The 12,216-nt window shown below is 44.9% G+C and overlaps 1 protein-coding gene across 1 annotated transcript in view; it reads right to left on the bottom strand.

Annotated features, from left to right (window-relative positions):
* The window catches only part of LOC112104320 (ras-related protein Rab-3B), a 125,207-nt gene that overhangs the window by 41,193 nt on the left and 71,798 nt on the right, over positions 1–12,216 (bottom strand). The window lies entirely within an intron of this gene.

Genomic DNA, 12,216 nt, shown 5'->3' with positions numbered 1-12,216 from the left:
CTACGTGCTTTTAACCTTGTTTCTTTGCTGATGCTGATTTGATCCCTGCAGACCTTCCATCTTCTTCATTAAAAGAGTAAAGTAGTTGGCTGAGCTGCAGGGACTTGGTGGCTCTTTATGGCAGTCCTTTATATTATATTGCAGGGGTTCTCAAACTAGGGGTCGGAACCCCGCAGGGGATCATGAGGTGATTACATGGGGGGGGTCGCGAGCTGTCAACCTCCACTTTGCTGCTTTGCCTCCAGCATTTATAATGGTGTTAAATATATAAAAAAGTGTTTTAAATTTATAAGGGGGGGGAGTCGCACTCAGAGGCTTGCTATGTGAAAGGTAAAAAAGTTTGAGAGCCACTGTTATATTGTATTATATTTTATATACCCAAACACACATTTAAAAAAAAACAAATTTAAATTTTTAAACATATTGGAAAGAATTAAAGGTCCTAACACACTTAAATGTACCTCTGTACTATGGGTATGTGTGTGTACATATATATATATATGCACACACACACACACACACACACACACACACACACACGTAGTAAGATGAGGCCCTGAAACATAAGCTCTTGTGTCAGAGGCCCAGTCTGAGGCCTGAAGCCTGAACCAAAGTACTTCCAGGCATTGCTAAGCAAAAGCTGGGCTGTGAGCCAGAGGCAGGCCTCACTCACAGAAGTTGGCGAGAAGAGGGTTGTTAGAAGCAGGTGCATTCACACATAAGCGCTAATAAGAAGAACTTGTGCCAAGATGACACCTGGACAGCCCGATACAAGGACACTCCATAGACATAACAAGGAACAGGCAGGTGGATCTTAAAGACAGGGTCAAATGGACAGCATGATGGATAGATCTGTTTGTCTGAAACAACATGATCAAAGAGGGAGACAGCACCCTAATGAGCCAAGGGGCTGTACCTTAATACATCAGTAGGGATGAGTAATCTGTCCTGTAAACTGTATAAAAGTAGGTCCCGGAGTGCGCATCTTTGTCTGGCCTAGGGGGCAGTGGAAAGTCCCGCCACTGACTCAGCCGGTCCATTGCCAGGGGGGCACAAATTCGTAGTATGTCTTGTAGAGTCTACGGGAAACTATTACTGTGCTTCGTTTGACAATAAACCTGGCTCAGGTTCCTTCGTACCTTACTAGAGTCTGTGGTCTTTCTGGGTTCTCTCAGGGTCTGTTGTGTCAGCTATCTGCACAGAGCTGGGGCAGCACACAGAGGGAACACGCACGCAGCCGACTGTTCTCATCGAACAAGAGCAAAGCACCACAGTGGTAGCTACTGACAACACCACCACCACCACCACCACACACATTATATTTCATAGGGTTATATACAGATTTTATCAGCATGAATTTGGGATGGCTGTCATTACATAGTCTTCCCAACAAGTATTTTATTTGTGCAATTTATCACATGGTGGCCATTACCCTATATGTAGTATATTATCTTCTTATACATATTAGCACTTACATAGGGATTTTAACTCATTCCACCTAAATTCCCTCTGTAGTTTTAATTCAATATGATTTTTTAATTCTTTTCTTTGTCTTAACTGTTGTGTAGTGTTGGTGTACATTGTTAAATAGTTGCAGTGTTCCACTCAAGAAGTTTCTGCACTTCAGCATGGTGGATGATGGGATAAGATTTATATAATTGTTTTCCTTTGAAAAGGATACTCTGCGTTAAAGGCATCAAGAAAGAGGCTAAGCAAAAGTCACTTCTGAGACAAAAGGAAGTTTTGAGAATATTAGGCGGTGAGAGAAGAGAGCTCAGGCTGCCCTATGAATCACTAAGAAATTAACGGTAAAAGTAATAATGTTGATGAGCATTGATCCTATTGTTCCTGCTGGCATCCAAAAATAGAATTAAACAGGAGAGCAAGATGAGTCACTGGTTACTATGGAGGAGATATGACATCACGAAATGCTTGTGAAGCTTAGTTCTCTCTCATTTCACCTGCTGGCAGGAGCAAATTAACCCTAGAGTTTAGCTCTCATTAAAACATTCCAGGTCAAGAGACAGAATTAACCATGTTATTTCTCTCTCATTACCTAGTATTCCCATTGACCATGAGCCATTGGAACCTACTTGAGTGAACTCACGATATAATGAAACCCTGTTAACTGTAATCAGCTAGTTGCAATATATGTTATATTAGCAACTTGGAGAAAAATTATTCCAGAGGAAAAAATGATTTTACTGTAAGGCCTTATCTATGCTAGGATTTTTTCCTTAAAGTTTCCCCAACTCTGGCTACCATCACTTCAGCTCCAATAGTGATAGTAAAGGTGGGAGGCCTAGTGTAGAGACAGTGCCAGTGGCGTGCCAGTGTTTCAGCCACCCTGTTTTGTAGACCTGCTCTGTGCAGGGTTAGACCACACAACCACATGCAGCTCCATCTAGATTAGTACTCCCAGCATTGCTACCAAGGGTGGACCTGCGCCAGTAGGACATTTTAGGAAATAACTTCTAGTATAGCCAAAGCCTAAGGCCTGGTCTATGCGAAAATTGGGTCGGCTTAACTATCTTGCTCTGGAGTGTGAAAAATCCACCTCCCTGAGCAACATAGTTAAGCGAACCGAAGTCCCCATGTAGACAGTGCTAAGTCAACTGAAGAATTCTTCCGTCGACCTAGCCACCGCCTCTCAGGGAGGTGGATTACCTATGCCGACAGGAGAACACCTCTCATCGGCTTAGGTAGTGTCTACACTTGAAATGCTACAGTGGCGCAGCTGCAGCACAGCATCTGTGCTGCTGTAGTGTTTAAAGTGCAGACAAGCCCTAAGAGGTTTTACAAAACATGGTTAGTCAGCAGATGGGCACAAGGCTTTAAACTCCCTTCCTCCCTTTATTGTTAACTCTGTTTTCTATAACTGATGCTTTGAATGGCCCTGGGGCAAACTTGTACTACTACAAATAATAATAAAGTCCTACGTTTATATACTGCCTTTCCTCCCAAAGGATCCAAAAGCACCTTACAAACAAAACTCATATAGGGAAAAAAAGACCCTAGACTCACTTCACCCCACTCACCACTCAAATGCAGCCATTTCTGGAGTGAAAAACAGCAATTGATTAACATCACTCAGCAACTCTACACAACAATTTAGGTCAAGAAGTGAAAAACTGACCCAGCAAGGCATTGTTTTTGGTCAGCAGAATGTAATTACCCAAAGTGGAATCAGATCAAGATACTGTGATTAACACCCCCGCTTATAAGGAGTTAAAATAAATGATTTTCCTTTTCTTAGCTGCTTTGAGATCACAGCAAGAGATTAGCAGCCGTTGCCCTATTCAGCCAGCCAAACAATATTTGGGGTTGAAACAGGGCTGCTTGCTTCACAAACATATCTTCCCCTGCTTATCACTGTACGGGTCAGGTTTCCCTTCTGTGACATTTACAAGCCAGTGCCTGCAAAAGAGAAAAACTACACAAAGATGTACACTGAAAAAAGGAGGATTAGGTTCACTGTGCCTATGTCTTACAGATATCTTTTATCTAGCTCAAACATCTTCATTTGTCTGCACACAAATTAAAATGCCAGTCAGTTTGATTTTTTTCTTGATCCTGTTACTTTGAAGGAAAAGCACGAAATGCACGGGGGTGCAAAAATATAGGCAACTCCATAACGTATCTCCTCCCAACTTCCATTTCTTTAGTAGCAAATAAATACTGGAAGTTGACCGCGAATAAAATTCAACAGCTCCAATGCATTGTCAGGACTATGCACTGAGTGCAAATGATGAAATCATTATTGCTACAATATAAACATTTGTTTTATTAATAATACACTCTGAGGTTCTTGAATTAGAATAATTATTTACATGCAAAGCACTTTATATTCCTAGATAAACCGATGTAAGGGATATATATAGGGATCTGTTAATCCAACACTGAAGTGCAGTTACCACTAGGATGGAATATGGCAGCTATTTAAAAGCTCAGAGCAACATTATACAACATAAAAGAACAGTCTCAATCCAAGTTTATTTCTATCATAAGCAAACTGCCAAAGCAGAAAACACAAAATTCAGGTTAGAGCATCTTGTTATATGGTCTTTTTAGCATTTTGTACAGATCCTAATAAAAGATTTTAGTCTAGCAAGTAACAATAGAAAGATGATAGTTGATGTGAATCAGCAATATAGATTTCAGAGCGGTAGCCGTGTTAGTCTGTATCAGCAAAAAGAACGAGGAGTACTTGTGGCACCTTAGAGACTAACAAATTTATTTGGGCATAAGCTTTCGTGGGCTAAAACCCACTTCACTGGATGATTAGGTTAGAGTAGTCGGCTGGGAGCCAGGCCTCTTCAATCCTATTTCTAGGAGGTCAGATGTCAGGATAACGACCGTGGTATAAAGATGGATAGATTAAATTGATTTGCTGCGTGATCTTGGACCATTTGTAAAAGAGGGGTAAAAATATCTACATCACCGGGGTGTTTATGAGGCTTAAATTAGTTTGTGTGTGTAAGGTGGTGTGTGTATCCTAAGTAGATTTCCCCTCAAACAGCCCAAATGGGGTAATGACAGCAGTCTTCTCTCTGTCTTCCAGATCCAGTGCCACCTGGAAATACCCAGAGGTGAGGGCTAAAGATTTTGGCCCTTCCCAAAAGATCCAGAAACTCTGACTTTCGGAAGAAGATACACATCCTTTTGGGTCACCTGGATCAATCATGTATAATCACAGAAGAAAGAGACACCTCCATCTTTCTTCGCCACTATCACTCAGGCAAAGCCCATGGACCATCTCTTTCTTTGTGGATGCCTGGGAAGACCAGATCTTGCACATGTCAGTTGAATTCCTGGAAGACAGCTAGGGACACCCTCCTGTGTTTCTGTTTAATTGGTTCGGTTTTCTCCAGGAGGATTCGGTCAGTGACTGTGTTGGTATGCCCAAAATCGGTGTCATCTCTGGAGAAGAAAGGCATCCTTAAGTTTTTCCAATAACTTGACCAGTTGCTGTACCTGTTCTTCAGTCAGGTCCTCCTGGTCAATCTGTACTGGAACTTCCCATTGCTGATTACCACTGGTTGAGCCTGGAGATGTCATACCTTCAACCTTGTGGATGTATAATACCTGATTTCACTGAGCATGGCCTTTCCCACTGGGACTACTGTAGCTGGCAAGTAGACCTCAGCACTGTGAACCCTTGGATGAAGTAGGATGCTCCGTTCATTACCATTTAACACTCTTAGTGGAATCTGTCCATCCTTACTTCAGGCCAAAGTATTGGCCACATATACTCCTTTGGGCAAATCTGTTGCATGGGACCCTTCCATTAGAACAGAGCCCTGTTCCTGCTTTGACAAGGCACAACGCTGTCCTTCCAACAGTCTCTCACTAAGTGGTGGAATAATAACAGGCTTCTTGCTAACCCCTGCAGAATTCCCACTCTCCCCTCCTCATTTGACTGATTTACTTGACATTCGATCTTGGCTTGGACCAGGGCCATCATTGCCTTCCCATCCTGAGTGAAGGCAAACCATCTGAAGAGAGGCATGAGTCCAGTTAGCGCTTTGAGGATGTTCATTCCTACAATGCTGGGGATCAGTCTCTCCCTTGGGTTTGTGGTAATTGCATCCTTGATGACAAACATACTTTTGTTTGGGAAAGCCTGTCCCAACAGCGTTATTGGCACATCAAGGCATCCAAGTATGGGGATTCTTAGTCCATTAGCTGCAGTTAACCTTACAAAATTCACATTCTTCATCGGTGTATACAATCCCAAAAGTGCAGCTGAAATGATGGTAACCTCTGAACCTGTGTCCAATAAACAAAGGGTAGGCACTTTGCCTGTCTCAATTCTACAACCAGACAGTTGCCAAACACTTTCTCCTTAAACTCTCGGTCAGAGTAATTTCCAGTAAACTTTCTTGCCCAACAGCAGCCATCTGATCTCCCATGGTGGTCAGGCTGTTTTAGATGGAAGAGTCTTGGTTGGAGCCTCCCCTTGAGAACCCTGGTTCTCCCAAGCTGTATGCCCTAGCTCCTCACAGAAATCACAAATATACCTTCCCTGTTCATCCATGCAAGAAGTCCACCATTCACTTTGATCTTTTGACATGGGAGCTCCCTCCCTCACATTCACTGCCCTACTGCTCTGTGCTGTTATGAGTTGAAATAACTGCTCCTGTCATGTGGCCAGGAGTCAGATCTGTCTCGCTCAGACTGTCCAGTCTTAGATCCTCCTGGCCACTCTCAGATGTGGAGGAGTGAACCAGGGCTCTAGCATGATTTTGGCTATGATAAAATGTTTGACTAACTCAACCTGAACCTCTGCTGGAACTTGCAAGATCCTCAGGGCCACTTTGGCAGCAGCTACCCACTCTTCCTCTTTGACAACTCCCGGTTTGATGGGATGTCTGGTGAAATCAGGGATCAGGTGATCGCAGGGTATATATAATACAGCTGGCTGTGTTGACTGCTTCTCAATAAGGGTTCTGGCCAGGTACATGGCATCTCTCTGCTTTTCTAGGGCCTGTTGCAAGAACATGGCCGGCTCTTGGTACTTGGACTCCTGCTCGCTCAGTTTATTCTGGAGCTCTTTTAACTGTTCACGTATCTCTTCCATGGTCTTCACTCAAGTGCCACCATTCCCTACTGAGACTGAGCAACTAGCCGAGACTTAAAAGTCTCTACAGACTAAGAGAGGGTCTAGTCCACTCCTATTTGTGATGCCAAAATGTAACAAGGTTGGGGCAGAGGTATTTTAAAATGAGACCCTTCCCCCCACTAACTTATCTCGGTGGGACAAGAAAGCAACCTGTCTCTCACCATCCCCAGAGTTACCCAGAAGAACAGGCTGGGCATGGTTCCTTGCCTGTGGGAATGGGTGGGACACTAGTAACTCCAGGTGATGTCCTTCTCTACCCAGCGAGGCTACTATGCAAGCAGGGCCTTGCCTGCTGCGACCTCAGAACACTCTTGGATTGGGTTTAAGGCTGCAATGCAATTACCAAATACCCTCCCCCTTGGACACCATAGCTGCTCACGAGACCTGGGACTGAGCCTGAACATTGGAGACTATGGTGAAGGAGGTTCCAAATTGCCACGCCCTCTCAACACAGTATGTCCAGTTGCTCCTCTTACCCATATCAGGTCCATCTGTGAGGTGGAGTGCTCCCACCCAATTACTAGATAGGGATATATGAATTATGGGGAATCTAACTGGATAACAGCTTTATCTTGAACTAGACTGTTAAAAAGGGCACACACAGAAAATACCAAATCAAACAAAACATTTATTTTTCTCAGGAACAGCCTAAAAATGGGAGAAAATGTATTAACAGGTTTCAAAATATACTAAGCAGTTGAAAGGTTTTAAAATACACAAAAGTATTTATTCTATATATATACACACACATACATACACACACCCCAAAACACTTTAAACAATAACAGTCTGTTGGTGGTGAACCTTGGCTTTTCAGACTGAGTGGTAGAAGAGGTGTGTGTTGAGGATAATGCACCACCCACTAGGTTATAATGTCATTCAAAGTTCCACACAAATTAACGCAGCAGTGTTCATACCCCCCTTTTTTCTCTTTTTCTGTAAGCCCCAAATCTTCCCCTACAACAGAGACCCAGGTTCAAAAGGTCACTTGATGATGTTCCCCAGTAGGCTTGTGCGAGTGAAGACCCACCTCTCAAGAGAGTGAATGCACAGGCTGAGTACTTACCGGAGGGAGAAGTGTTCAACTCCCTCACCCCACCCATCGTTAAGGATCAACTGCAAAGGAGAAAACAAGAGAAAAGAAAAGAAAAACCTGTCCTCATCTGAGCTTAGGACTCCCCTGCCTGCTGCAAGGGGCGGGGGGGGGGGCGACACCTTTGTCCAGGGCTGTGCACCACTCACGCAGGTCTATGCCTCAGGACTGGACAAGCCTTCGCAGAACCAGCTGCAGTTACCCCACAGGACTGGCTGCCTTCTCCCTGGACTCAGGGGCTGTCAGGCCAGTGCTAGTCACCGCTCCCTGTATGGCTAGTCTCGGGGCAGCATGGGCGGGGAGGGGTTACTGGTAGGGTTGACAACCCTCCAGGACTGTCCTGGAGTCTCCAGGAATTAAAGATGAATCTTTAATTAAAAATTATGTCATGTGATGAAACCTCCAAGAATAGAGACAACCAAAGTTGGCAACCCTAGTTACCGGACTCCCACAGATTGGATCACTCCTGACTGCTCCACTCACTCTCTTTGGATGGGATCTCTGTGACTGTTTCACGGTCCCTTACAGCCTGTCTTAGATTCCCCAGGACACCTCTACAGGTCTCCCCACCTCGTCTCTGGTGCTGTTGTTCTCTTCCCTCCACAGGGTCTGGCCTGGCTGGGTCTGACACCTCTTCACGGAATATTTTCTGCTTTGTGTACTGACAGTCACCCCGCACACCGGCTCTCTCACACCAGTTGTTAAGTCTTTAGGCAGCTCCCCTCCAGCCTCTCACCCAGCTCTTCTGCTCCTGGCTTTTGGCCACAACTCCTCACGCCACCTGTGGCTGCTCTCGCTGTCTCTTTTGCCCCCCAGTGCAAATGGAGACCGGGACTTGAGCTGGCGCTCCCTGACTGGCCCTGACTCATCAATTAGACTGACTTGGGATGCTGGCTACTTCCCATTGGCTCTGGTCTTGGAGGTCTCTGATTGGCCAGCAGCCCTGTCTGTCCCAGGATGCTGACTCCTCCTTGGCCCCTCCCCTCTCTCTTGGCATGGGGAAAGGGCCAACCAAACAAACTCACAAAGTTTTAGTAAGGGGCCAACTGTCCTCTTACATAAAGCTGAGCCAAATTTTAAGCATGAATAGTTTTTTTGCCGAAAAATGCAGATTCAGGGCAACTGAAATGGTTCACAAATTTGAGCTGATTTTGCTGAATCGTTTCAGTTTTTAAAAAGAGAAAAAAATCAGAAACGTCAAAAGAAAATGTTTTGACTTTTCACGTTAAAACATTTCATTTTTGGACTGTAAATTTTATATTAAAAAAATTAAAAACCTCAAAAGGAACAAAAAGTTTTCTTTGACTGGAAACAATTTTCTACATTTTTGTTCCACTAAGAAATTAAAAAAAAATGTAATTTCTAGCTAGAGGAGAATTCCCCTTGGTGCCCTGTACCAGCTGGAGGCAGCACATAATGCATCCCCAAGAATTAATTCACAGTTCCTTTAAATGTGCTATTGTCATTAGGAGCTAAGCAGTGTTGCCAACTCTTGTGATTTTATCACAATATTTAGTGTTTTTCTTGACATTCCAACTCCTGGACCCACTTTAATATGACAGCATTTCCTCTTTCATTTAAAAGAAAAGTAGTAAGTTTCTAGCCCTCCTAGTTGTGGAGAAAAACCAGAAAACATGACTCAAATGCACCCAAAAGGCTCAATAACCAGAAGGCAGATAAAGACTCCAAATTAATTTACAGTATTTAAATCTCATAAAATTTTGGGGCTTGACAGATGATCTTTCATGTTTGGAGCTGGAGATACTAATTCCATACCAAATTTAATTTTTTATAAAAAAGAAAAAAAAACAGACCACTTTGGCAAAATATAACCATGTGCGCGTGCGCACACACATACGCATCTGATATATTACTTAAGAGTTTAACTGATGAAAAACGTATTTATTTATTTACATTCAGATCCCAAACACAACCAAATGGAATTTTCTCAAACTTTCAAAATAAATCCTCATCTCAGCTGAGAACAGACAGGCGACGTTTCAGCCGAAAGCACCACTATTTTTCTGTAGTTATAAGCACCTTAAAATAGAGGCTTAGAATCAAAGTGCTTTGTCAGCTACAGCGTTGCTAGTGCAATGATGTTCAGTAATAGCATGAGACAAATAAAAAAAGATAATCTGCTGATATTTACTGCAATATTTTCTATTTTAACTACAGGATCCAGATGTTAAACCATGAGATATATTATGCTGTAGTTCCAGCTGGTTCTTTTATACTCCTGAGACAGTCCAATAACAGTTCTGAGTTTACTTTTAGGTCTTTTGTGCGTTTATATTGCCTATGAGCTTTTTGGGTTGGGAATCTGTCCTTTTGCATGCAATTTTAGGTTCATTCAGCTTTGAGCTGAAGCAATTTCTCTCTTTCTTTCCCATTTAAAAAAGGTGTTGAACAAATCCTTCCCAACATTTATATGCAGGCTTTTTCACTTTTTGAAAAGCAGTATTTTCCTATGCACACATTTTCTTTAGAAAATTAGATCCATGCCTTTGAGCCAGCAGGTCCTGGCATGAGCTCTGACCTCAGTGCAAGCAGCTCTCAGCTTGCTCTTTGAATCAGGATTGAAAAAAAGTTTGCCTCTCAGTTCAACTGCATATTCATCACCCTGCAAATAGACAGCATGTCAGCATGCTATACTACTATGTGCCCTAAATGCTCGTATCTGAAACTTGCATATTGGGGGCAAGAGTGGGGACAAAAATGAAGGGTCAAATTCTGCTCCTGCTATCTTCAGCTATACAAGATTTTGACCTAACAAAACCAGTACAGTTCCACTGCAGAAAGGGGTGGTCAGCAAAGCCTATTCTGGATAGAGCTTTGCCTCATGAGCGATCCTTGTGCCCAATGAGTGGCCTTCAGGGATACAGCTGAGATATGGGGGAGGGGAATAAATCCAGGGAGACTGTGACTTCATAGGTCTACACAGCGGCGGCTCCAGACACCAGCGCTCCAAGCGCGTGCCTGGGGCGGCAAGCCGTGGGGGGCGCCCTGCCGGTCCCTGTGATGGGGGCAGTCAAGCAGCCTTCGGCGGCATGCCTGCGGGAGGTCCGCCGGTCCTGCGGATTCTGCGGCAATTCGGCAGCGGGTACGCTGAAGCCGCGGGACCAGCGGACCTCCCGCAGGCATGCCGCCGAAGGCAGCCTGCCTGCCGTGCTTGGGGCAGCAAAAAAGCTAGAGCCGCCCCTGGGTCTACAGACATACTCTCCAGGGGGCCAGCAAATTGACTGTGAGGAATAGCATCCTGAGGCTGCAATACCAACCATGGAGCTGCTGCTCTGGGGCCACATACTCTCGCCCGTTCACCTGTACTCCAGTGGCATGCATTCACACGAATGTATTGTCTGAACAGACTAGGGTTACCATATGTCCGGTTTTTCCCGGACATGTGCGGCTGTTTGGTAATCAAACCCCCGTCCGGGGGGAATTTCCAAAAAGCCAAACATGTCCGGGAAAAATACTCCCAGCTTCCGGCATCCCTGGCTTACCTTAGAGTGGGCTCCAGCGACTGCTGCTGTGCTCCCTGACTCTGTAAGAGTCAAGCTGCCCGAGCGCTACCGGCTTCGGGCAGCCCCCATGCCTCCGGACCCTGCGCCGCCGGCTGGGCACTTCCGCTCCAGGGGCGCAGAGTCCAGAGGCATGGGGGCTGTCCGAAGCCAGTAGCGCTCGGGCAGCTCGGCTCTTACAGAGCTGAGGAGTCAGGGAGCAGCATGCAGCAGCCGCCGCCGCCGGAGCCCGGGAGGGGAAGTGCCCGGCCGGGGGTGCAGGGTCCGGAGGTCTGGGGGCTGCCCGAAGCCGGTAGCGCTCAGGCAGCTGTTTCACGTGGCTGGGAGGGAGGAGGGGGAATGCGGGCGCTCAGGGGAGGGGGCGGGGAAGGGGTGGAGTTGGGGCGGGGCCAGGGCCCCGTGGAGTGTCCTCTTTTTTTAATTTTTAAATATGGTAACCCTAGAACAGACACTATCTTATTATTTAAATACATACTTTCACATTTCATTTTCAAGGAAGATTGAGAAGAATCACAATGAAATTTGCAGGTTAAAAATAATGTAATAACAGGGTGTTAGAAGGAATGAGGGGAGACCATATTGTCTAAAAAGCCAACAAACTTTAACCCAGCCAGCCCCTAGTTCCTGGCAGCCCCACACACAACAAGAACACCTTTTCAATTCCCATTCCTCCTCCCCCTCTTTAAATGCACCTATAATCCATCTAGTGCGGTAGGAGAAGCCCATTCCAAAAATAATTTCAAACCCTCAATACCTAGGGTTTTTTGGGAGGTTTTAAACAGTTTAGTGAGAAGGCTGTAGCTTGCTTAACCGCAGTGTATTTATGAACCGGAGGCAATTTTCAGTGAGGTGGAGCACCCATAAGTGCCACTGATATTAATGACAACACTCAGCACCTCTAAATATCAGACTACAAGGTTTTAACCCAGTGTACGCTATCTTGGTTAAAAATGAGGTTGCACAGACATAACTAAGGCCAG

Source organism: Terrapene carolina, unplaced genomic scaffold, assembly GCF_002925995.2.
Source record: "Terrapene carolina triunguis isolate 2854851 unplaced genomic scaffold, T_m_triunguis-2.0 Scaffold103, whole genome shotgun sequence".
Taxonomy (NCBI): domain Eukaryota; kingdom Metazoa; phylum Chordata; order Testudines; family Emydidae; genus Terrapene; species Terrapene triunguis.
This window is presented reverse-complemented; position numbering and strand designations above follow the sequence as displayed.